Genomic DNA, 10,129 nt, shown 5'->3' with positions numbered 1-10,129 from the left:
CCATTGAACACTGGTATAAAATTCTCTGGATTTTAGTTTCCTTTTGAGTGGCTGTGATTGTCTCTAAATGCCTTTGTGCACAAAATCACTTAAATGGCTCCGCACCATGGTCACTTTAAGCATTCGCTGCAAAGATTGTCTGAATCTCTTCTACCATTCTAGAGAACAGTAACCCCATTGTTGTTCAACTAATATCCACTTCCAAGTATGTCTGTAAAATTCCCCAGAGACACAAGGGACTTTAGATGTTCTTCATATCAAAAGTTTTAACTCCAGATGACCCATGCCCTTTAAATGGGTAGATATTTGTTTTTTTTTTTTTAAATGTTTCCATGTTAGAGTGATCATGTTTCCCAGGGCCAAATACAGGACACCTGTAGGGCCGGGGTGCTCTCTGGCTGCAGCTGCCAAGCAAGTGCCTCCCTCTGACTGCCCCATGCCACGGGGTGCTGGAACAGGGTTGCTGCCCCATGTCTAAGCAAGGAAAATCTGGCAAAAGATTTTCATCTGCTGCATTCAAAGCTCTCATGATTTCTGGTGGGTTTACAGCTTAACTGACATGGTGTGAAAAGTTTTGAAACTTTGGATGCACTAGTACATGTGAAGCTGCAAAGGTGCTAAGATCAGTGGGGATTTTTGCTAAAATTCCCCAGTGTAGACAAGGTCTTTAATGCCTCTGAGTCATGGTGGCTTTTTGAAATTCATAAAAGGTTGGCAAGCATAGAGGGGAGCTCACATGCCAGGCAAAATATTCACCAAGCATTTGGTCAGATCACCATAACCTCACTTGTTTTTCAACATGAGAAATTAATTTTTGGGTGGGAGTCTTCATGTTAGTATGTGAAGCAATTTCTATGCTTTTATAGAGGCCTAAAATAGTTGCTCAGGCTATTATTTAAACTTGAAAGTGAATATGGCTCAAGGTAGCATCTGATGGCTGTGCTGTTGTTTTTTGTGCCAACAGCCTGGTCTACATGCAGTTTACCAGCACAGCCTTGTTTGTTGGAGAGAGGGAGAGAGCGCGAGCGAGAAAGTGTGTTTGTGTGAGAGAGAGAGAGAGAGAGAGAGAATTTTTTTCTACTGAATGAGCTTTACAAGTACATTCCCATGAGTGTATAAGATGCCTTATGCAGTACTGCCACCTCAAAAACTATGAGTCAGCCTTCCCCTGTCCCCAAAATATCATGAGATTGATCCCAAAAATCACATTTGAAAAAATTATGGTGTGTTTTTGGTTTTTGAATTCCCCTGCCCATGACCATTGTGTATAAGGATTAGTGCTGGCCATTCTCCCAAATTCTTGGGGTCAGGTAATTTTACCCCTGCTAACGGTGTTCTCTCACCCCCACCTCCCATTCTGCCCACTCCCTGTCCAGCAATTAATTCTGTCCCCATCCTCCAAATTACTCCTGCCCCCAACCCTCATCAGTCCAGTCCCAGATCCCAATCAGTTCAGTTGCCCCGCCAGACTATCTCTACATCAGTTAAGTGGGCCCACACTGCTCCCGTCCCCCCTCAGTTCAGCACCCCTGGCCTCAGCTCTGCTCCTTCTGGAGCTGTTTGCCCTGCTCCCAGGCCTGAGAAGGGATGCAGGAGTTTCCCTTCTCCCTCTTCCAGAGTATCTTGTCTCATGGGGCGAGTAGCTCCAGCCCCAGGCAGAAGCTGTCATGTCTAGGGTGGAAAGTGCAAGAGTACGTTTACAGCAACACAAGTTTTTCTGCTTCAACAAGACCTATTTTTTTAACCTTCTTTTCCTTAAGCTGCAATATAGTCTTCCTTCATTCCACTTTACTCCCGTCTTCTCCCCCCGTCCCCCAAAAATAGGTGGGAGCATGTTCTTCAGGCATTCATCCTCAAACAATCTCTCATCTGAATACTAACAGAGAGGGAGCCGTGCTAGTCTATATACTATCGAAAAAAAAAGCAGTCAAGTAGCACTTTAAAGACTAGCAAAATAATTTATTAGGTGCGCTTTCGTGGGACAGACCCACTTCTTCGGACCATAGCCAGACCAGAAGAGACTCAATATTTAAGGCACAGAGAACCAAAAACAGTAATCAAGGAGGACAAATCAGAAAAAAATGATCAAGGTGAGCAAATCAGAGAGTGGAGGAGTTGGGGGAGGGAAGGTCAAGAATTAGATTAAGCCAAGTATGCAGACGAGCCCCTATAGTGACTCAGAAAATTCCCATCCCGGTTCAAACCACGTGTTAGTGTGCTGAATTTGAATATAAAAGACTGCTCAGCTGTTTCTCTTTGAATAGCGGTGTGAAAATTTTTTTTCAGTAACATGCATTCTCTTAAGTCATTAACAGAATGGCCTATTCCATTAAAATGTTGACTAACTGGTTTGTGGATCTGGAGTGTTTTGATGTCTATTTTGTGCCCATTAACCCTTTGTCTAAGGGAGTTAGAAGTCTGTCCAATATACAAAGCATCTGGGCATTGTTGGCACATGATGGCATATATGATGTTAGTTGAGGAGCATGAGAAAGTGCCCGTGATTCTGTGAATAACCTGGTTAGGAACCTGGTTAGGTCCAGTGATGGTATTTCCAGAGAAGATATGTGGACAAAGCTGGCAGCGGGCTTTGTTGCAAGGAAAGCTTCCAGGACTGGTATTGCTGGGGTATAGACGTGGCTGTTTGTGAGGATCCTCATAAGGTTGGGAGGTTGTCCGTAAGAGAGAACAGGCATGTCACCTAGGGCCTTCTGGAGTGTGGCATCCTGATTAAGGATAGGTTGTAGGTCTTTAATAATTTGTTGCAGTGGTTTGAGTTGGGGGCTGTAGGTGATGACCAGTGGTGTTCTGTTCTTGGCTTTTTTGGGCTGATCTTGGAGTAGCTGGTCTCTGGGTATTCATCTGGCCCTGTCAATTTGTTTTTTTACTTCTCCTGGTGGGTAGTTCAGGTTTATGAATATTTGGTAAAGATCATGTAGTTTTTGGTCTCTGTCAATTGGATCAGAGCAAATGTGATTGTATCTAAGAGCTTGACTGTAAACAATGGATCTAGTTATGTGTGCAGGATGGAAGCATGAAACCTCACCTAATAAATTATTTTGCTAGTCTTTAAAGTGCTACTTGACTGCTTTTTGTTTTGATAATCTCTCATCTGGTTTGTCACTGCAGTAAAAGGGGCCAATGGCTACTTTTTCATTAGCCATTGAGGTTACCGCTCAGAGGGGCCTTGAAGAGATATTGTGAGGCAGTCATCTTATCAGAGCTGTGTGGCCCAGAGTATGATGTGGCACTATATGGTTTCACTAGATTCCAAAGGCAGTGGGCCACGGGTTGGTTACAGGTAGTCTGACTTGAAAGAAGTAAATCAGAAGGTGGGATTCTGTGTGATTCTGAAAGGAAGCAGATCCCTTCTTAGGCTGGAAGGGTTACTGGGGGATTTCTGAACAAGGACACCATCTGAGTAGGGTATGTCCCTATGCTTGCCCAGAGAAACAGAGGTGTGTGTGTATTTCTGGCTGTAACCCACATAAAAGACTGATTAAATTGAACTCTTGTGTAGTAACCTCTGCAAGTACAACTTTCTACCATCAGCTGTTGGCTTGGAGATTATCTCCGATCCTGGTGAATGGCAAGCTGGCCTCAGTCACCCATTATTTTTGACTGGACTACAGCAATGCAATAGCTTTAGGCATGAAGGTTTCAATGCTTTGGAAACTACAGTGTATATTTGCTCACTACACCAGCACATCATGCCTGGTCTCCACTCCATACACTGGCTTCCCATAGAATTTTGAATCAAATTCAAGAGCTTGATCCTTATTTTCAAAGCACTGCACTTCCTGGGACCAAGTTCTTAATTCCATGGTGTAGAGAATATCAGAGAGCTTTCAGCTGTATGCCCGGTGGAACGCTCTACAACAAGAATAAAACTGGTTTGCACAAGAGTCCAAATTATGTCTGCAGTGTGGCCCAAGATCATGGAATGAACTCCACCAGGAACCAGCTATCATCACAAACTGCACCAACTTCTGATCCAAGTATATTTCTTTGACCCCACCTTCCTAATAAATTTATAGCAGGGTGCATGTGTGTGCGAACACGCACACACACATTTGTGCAATTTTTAAAAGTCCCCCACAACACGCTCAACAGCTCATGCTTCTCTTTGGGAGAGAATGAGAAAACAAACACAACAGGTTTACAGTCCTGTAGCTTAATGCAGCCCTGAAAGGTGTCCAGATACTATGGTGATAAGCACAGTATGAAAACCTATGTAAAATTATCGTAGGTGACTCATGCAAGCACTCCAGAGGTGCATTACCCTCCTGTGCTCCTGCCAACATTTTAATTGCTAAATGTGGTGTCCACACGTGCCCCGTCCCTGTCCTCCTGGGTGACCTCCCTACAACCTATCCCTTTGCAGGCACCTGTTACCTCTGAGAGCATTACACCACAAAACGTGCTTCCTGGCCCACAGTTACTGATTTTTTTATTCAAAGGGAAACCATTCCACAAGACCCTCAGTTATGGATATCTGCTCCATTTAAGGGCCCACCTTTCTCTGAAGCTCTTTTTGTGGAGCTTTGGAACAGAGCAGAACAAGAACCACTTGATGTTCATATCAGGAGAAGAAAGGGGGGATGGCTAGTCTGTCATGCTTTCACATTGAATCTGCAAGGAAAACACAAAAAAGGAAGATCTTGGACAATGTGAAGATCTACTGAGATTGAAGGACAACAACGGGGGTACACTTGGAGCCAGCTAGAAGTTTTGTCTCAAGACAGAGTGAAGAGGAGGAGACGTGTCGATGACCCATGCTCCACTCGGAGTACAAGGGTTTAAGTAAGTAGTAGTAGTTTTTCTGCCCTGCTCTCCTCTGTGCAGTCTACTCACCGATTAAATTCCTTGCTTGCCAGAAGTCAGCTTCTATATGCTGGCATTAGATACACCAGGAAGTCCTTGCTAATGTTTTCCACCATTATGGAGCAGGAACAGCAGAAGTTGGTGTGTATGGAAGGAATACTTGAGGCTGCTGGCATTTCAAACCCCATTTTGTGCAGCCGTGGATTAAACAGGATCTAGGACTTCAAGTGCAGCCATGGAAAAGCAGGTCTGTTGGGAATTCACACCAAAGGAAGCAGAGGAGAAGTCACCACAGAGGAAAAGTGGAACCAAGTGGAGAGCTGGACTGGCAGTAGAGATCAGGTAGGCAGAGAAGCCATCATGTGCAACAGGTGGAGGACTAAAATTGGGATTAGAAAACAAGCACTCACAGGGTTAATATTGGTTAGGAGCACACTCTAAAAGCTAGCTACTATATTTGAAAATTAATTAGTTGTATATTATTTGGCTCTCAACCATGCAAATAAAACTACATTCCCTCCTTACCTAATTCCTTTCCGTTTGGCAAACCCTTTACTTTGGCAGATGTAATACAGAGTGGAAAAATAGTAGAGAGGTTCATCTCTCTCTCCGTCTGCACAGTGCTATTGGACACCACTGTTAAATATGTATGAGTACAGGGCCCATTTGTGTGCTAGCAAACTCCTGAGCATACTACTCATTGTTTCTCCTCTGAATGTGGCACAAATTCACCACTACAGCATTCGAGGGAGCATTCCGGTAAGCAGGGCGCATCCCATCCTTACAGGATTTCAGTGAACACGGCAACAATTTATTCTTGGTGAGAGAGATGTGCATTTAAAAAAAGGGGAGAATCTGGCAGGTTATGCTAATTCACATGCAAGTCAGAATTGGGGAAGAGATGAGTTTGCAGCAGCCCTTTTTAGTATGTTATTGATGACACCTGCCCAAAAGCAGCCTTTCCCACTGCAACTTGGATAGTGGCACATCCCCATTCTGAGGAGATTCCTCTATGGTAAACTGGATGGCACTCATGAACACGTAACCTAAAGTCTGAGTTTGTAGGACCAATACAACTTCTCTGTGTGTACTGCAAATGGCTTCTTTTGTGTGGCTGCCAATATCAGCTCTTAATCCCCATCGTTATGACAATCAGCTTTGCTAAGTTAAAGTTCTTCCTCTGCCTCTAGGCAAGTAGGAAAGAAAAAGACCTTCATTCTTTTCCTGTTCTTGCTTCCCTGCACATGCTTTCTTTCCCCTCCCCCTGCTATCAAACACAGCAACACCTCCTCTTTGTCCCACACAAACTGTTGGCCCCTTCTCACCTTGGAAGACTTGTCCAAATTTGAATATATGGGTCATGTTTAAATACCACCGGAAACCCTCAAGCCAACTGCCTTGATGCTACAGGCTGCAGTCAGTGTATTGAAGGCTAGATAATACAACAGAACCTCAGAGTTAAGAACATCTTGGGAATGGAAGTCATTCGCAACTCTGAAATGTTCACAACTCTGTACAAAATATTATGCTTGCTCTTTCAGAAGTTTACAACTGAACAGTGACATGAGTAGTTTTGAAACCTCACTATGCAGAAAGAAAAAATGTTGCTTAACTTTAATTTACATGAAACAAGCACAGCAAGTTCCCCTCCCTTTTTGTTGTTGTATGTGTGTGTGGGCATCTCCCTGCAGCTGTCTGATTGTATACTTCTGGTTCCAAACGAGGTATGGGGTTGGCCCGTTGGTTCAAAACTCTGAAGTTCTGCTATAATCTCTTCTCATTATCTAACAGGAAATACATCCTGTGGGATCACAGGTTAACCAAGAGTAGGAGAAAAGATCTCTCTTCTATCATTTTCTCCAGCACCATTTCCCCACCCCCCCGGTCATGCCACCCTTTCCACTTATTCCAAGACACTTCTGCCACTAGCCGCTATGCCAAGTTACTGGAAAATTATCCAGAATCTGGTGCATTGTGGGGCTCTGCTACACTGCTCCACCACTAATGTGGTCAGAAACATAAAAAGCAGCAAAAACTGCTGGATGTAGTGGAAGATGGCAGTGCCAAAAATCTAATTTCACTGGTGTCCAGACTGCTATAGGAAGCTGCAATGAAACAAACTAGAATCTGGTAATTGTGAACTCAATTGCTACCTGATTTTTCCAGGAATGTTTCCCAGTTCTTCCTAGTGCAAATGCATTTGTCATGGTTTGCTTCATGACATGTATGCAGAGAGATGAAGACAATTTGTTTTTGGTGTGAGGACCATTTTGGTTCTGTAGGTATGGCACCCCATTCTCCCAGGTGCTGCACCAACAGAACCAAAATCGTCCCCACCCAAAAACAAATGATCCCATTTTTCTGTATGTTTATGTCTTAAACTTTTCCAATTTTTTCTTCAGTATAATTTAATTTTGGATTATAGCAAAAGGAAACAAGTGTTGACTTGAAAAGCAGAACAAGCAGCATCTAAGTATTTATCTGGTGCCAAAAGAAAATTAATTTTTGATGCCAATAGACCGTGAGACTTCCAAAAAGCAAAGAGCTACAGATAATAGGGGAAGTTGGTGTAAAGCCTGCATAATTATAATCACTTACTCACCAAATGTTTTATTACCCCCTCTATAGATTATATTTAAGTTCTACCGGAAGAAAACTAACTGATTTAGATTTTGCATTTGGAAGAGGTCTGCTCCAAGAAAGAGACTCATCCGTATCCACCCTAAATATACCATGTCCATCATTTATAAACATTCAGTGAGAAGCCATGCTGAACATGGCCCTCAAAGGATCTAAGCCAGAGCAAAATGAAGGAAAAGAGTATTATCCCTGCTCTTTTCCTTAGTTGACTGAAGCTCCTTGTTCTGTGTGAGGAACAGTCACTTCCACCTAGCTCCTCAGCAGGTATTTAGGCATCCAGCTCCCATTAACATCAGTGATTTAGGCACCTTGAGATTTGTGTATCCCTACCATGGTCACACGACAGAGGGACAAAGCTCTCTAACTTCAAATCTGCCAATAGGTGATGTAAGTCATTGAGGTGTGTGACAAATGTCTGAAATATGGAACATCTGTGTTGAATGTTGCTGCATGGATTTTTAACATAATATCTTTTTTAAAAAACATGGCTCATTGTGTCAACCAAATAATCCCACTTTTAAAATGGAAAACAAAAAAAAAGGTACTCTTTCTGGTAAAGTGGAAGAGGTCTGTGCTGGAAAATGGAAGACCCATGGTCCACATTCTGCTGGTAATGTATGTTCAGAGGGCCTTTTTAGATGCATAGAATAGAAATTGCTTTTTAGCTGGACCAGCCATAAAGATGGTCCACACCTCACCAGGGGGTAACTTCAATTTAATGTACAATGCTAAATTATTGGCGGAATCAGGATTTCTGGGTTCTATTCTTGGCTTGGAAAGTGGACATGGAAATGTCCAGTGATTGTGTTTTATAAAACATTTAAAAGTATATGGTGCGGTCCCCATTAATTAAAAGCACTTGAGAAAACTGGCTCCCTTTATTGCTTGTGAGTTATTCCCAGAAGTGTGAAATCTAGTAATGAGATTTCAGCAATTCAGATTTGCGAATTTCCCTATTGGACTGTTAGCTGTATTGGAGAAACTGCCCCCAGGTGGTGGAAGTGCTAAAGTGTTTGCAGCATAAGTTGGCACTTTACCAAAACTGGTTATGAAACAAGGAACCAGAAGAGAGCAGACAAACAAAATTTGAATTGCCAAGTACATTGAAGGACAGACTTAATTACAAAGTCTTTCCCACATAAAGAGGAAACAACACAGCAGCAGAGGAGAAAACAAAACAAACAAAGCAAAATCAGAGATTCTAAGAATCAGGAAAAGATGAAGTGGAGAATCTATTAGGAAGTCCTCAGCAAACACTGCTGAACAGATCAATATAACTCGATTGAGCATCTGGATGCTACAGTAAGGGACACCATATTACTTAATGTCGCAGAAAGATGAAATTAAGATTAAAAAAGGGCTTTGCTTAGATACCACATTCTAATTTTTTTGGATGTGGTAATAAGTGACATACAAGCTGGAATGCAATAGAGGACCACATGAGATATTGCAGTCCAGACCACAAAAGCTTAAGCCCAGGTAAATGAATTAGATTTAAGGTGCCACAGGACTTTTTTTTTTTGCTGGAACAGACTAATATGTCTACCTCTCTGAAACGTGCACACAAGCAAACTTCTGGCACTATAGATTCTAGATAATGAGACACACAACAAATGAGCACAGGAGCTGGGTATAAAAACAAACCGGAGGAGTTGGGGCACTTTTTGGCTAAAAATACTTGAAGCTCACCAGAATGCTTTTATTAAAGCAATTCACTTAAATACAAGGCAGAGAGTACACATAAGGCCACACACAGGAAGGTGTTTCTGGTTTGTATAATGAAAAAATGCTGCTGTATTGTCTTCTTGCATATACATTTATATTGTAAAAACAGAATTTTAAGAACTCATGTAAAACGCTTTAACGACACTGTCTGGAAGTGATCTCTCAGGATTTATAAAGTTTATTTTTGTTCCAATCCTGCAAACACTTCTGAAGAAATAGCATGTCAAAATAGTTGCTCTGCCTCATTGGTCAGATGTGACCAGAGAGCCCAGTACAGAAAGCACCTTCCCAGCAAATGCTGTTGAAACTGGCAAGTTTCCAGGAAAAAAAAAAAGTCTTGCTTTGGCAAAATACCGTATTTGATAAAATTTCATGCAATCCAACACGTTCCGATTGTGGACAAATTTGGGTTTTAACATTCTTATATAAATAACTTCCTAATCAAGGCTCTAAGCACTTGAGAAATCAAATCTCACCATTGTAGTCTGATTCTAAGTTCATTTACATTGGCATAAGTGATTAGAATTGGGTCATATCCCACTTTCCTTGACTGTTTTGGGAGGCTATAACCACAATAGGAAAGGGATTTTGGTGAGAAGGCAGCTCTCCTCAAGATGGTCTGGCAGAATTTCTCTTGGACTACCTTTAGGGTAGATTGCAAGTACTATTTATTTCCACTTACTTTTACTTTTTTCAGATCTGCCTTCCCATTTTGCTTCATCTTAGCTCTCAGTCAGGGAATCACCCCCTTTCATAAGTGAGACAATTAACTTCTGGGGACAAAGGAAGGGAATGCTTCTGTTTCCATGAAAGCCTGACAAGACAAAGGGTATTTGAGCAGGATGGCTCCTTCTGAGTGATTTCTATGTTTTATACCCTTGCAGTCATTGGTGAGAATAGAGAAGATGTGAAACAGGTGGAAATAAAAGTTTACGCACAC

The sequence above is a fragment of the Carettochelys insculpta genome, chromosome 2 (genome assembly GCF_033958435.1).
Source record: "Carettochelys insculpta isolate YL-2023 chromosome 2, ASM3395843v1, whole genome shotgun sequence".
In the NCBI taxonomy this organism is placed as follows: domain Eukaryota; kingdom Metazoa; phylum Chordata; order Testudines; family Carettochelyidae; genus Carettochelys; species Carettochelys insculpta.
This window is presented reverse-complemented; position numbering follows the sequence as displayed.